Here is a 1,034-nt window from a genome sequence, read left to right on the forward strand (position 1 = left end):
TGTGAGATACTGCAATTTTGAATTCTTGTTCCCATTTTCTTCGCGTTGTTCTCTTTCTCTCTTTTTATTTTTTTTTGTTGTGAAGAACATATGAGTTCTTTTTAAAATTTTTTAATTTATGTTGTTGCTAATTTTGGATATGAAATTATAGTTGATGATTGCTGAATTGTTTAATTTGAAATTTTTGTGATTTGTTTTTTATTGTTGCTGTTGGTTTTGCCGGATTGTTGGTGGTTATGGTGTAGCGATGGTGATGGGGTGGAGAGACTTTTTAATTTTTGTTTAAGGGCAAAATAAAATTGGTAAAGGCGGGCGGGTTGGACGCAGGGGTGGCGGCAGTGGGTGGAGGGGTGAGGGAGTGGAAACTGAAAACTGATGATGATGGAATTGGGGGTGGGTTTGGGGTGGAGGGAGAGACGAAGAGATGCTGGGTGTGGGTGGGGTGGGGTTTTATTTTTTTAATATTATTTTATTAATAGTTAAAGGTAATTTGGTCCAAAAAAATAGAAAAGGACGATTTTATAACGTGTACTATAGATAGAAGTCTTTTTCTTCCTTCATTATTTATTAGTAGTTTAATTCAATTCATTCCTCTCTTCATTACATTGCAATTAATGCTTACATCACTGTTTTCTACCACAGGAAGATTAACGTTTGACGTTATATATGCTGAGTTCTTAGTCAACTTAGATGTTACTGGCTGCTAGTTCTTTGTTTTTGTCACACTGTACAGGCTGCTATTCTTATATATTTATGGTATTTTTTAGTTCAGTAGATTAAAGATTAATTTATCATAAATTTAAATTTTATTTAAAAATTTATTTTTAATCAATAAATTATTACATATATAAGATAAAATTTAAATTTTTTATATTTATTTAGGAAGATTAACGTTATATATGCTGAGTTCTTAGTCAACTTAGATGTTACTGGCTGCTAGTTCTTTGTTTTTGTCACACTGTACAGGCTGCTATTCTTATATATTTATGGTATTTTTTAGTTCAGTAGATTAAAGATTAATTTATAATTTATCA

The sequence above is a fragment of the Arachis ipaensis genome, chromosome B07, assembly GCF_000816755.2.
Source record: "Arachis ipaensis cultivar K30076 chromosome B07, Araip1.1, whole genome shotgun sequence".
NCBI classification, from domain to species: domain Eukaryota; kingdom Viridiplantae; phylum Streptophyta; class Magnoliopsida; order Fabales; family Fabaceae; genus Arachis; species Arachis ipaensis.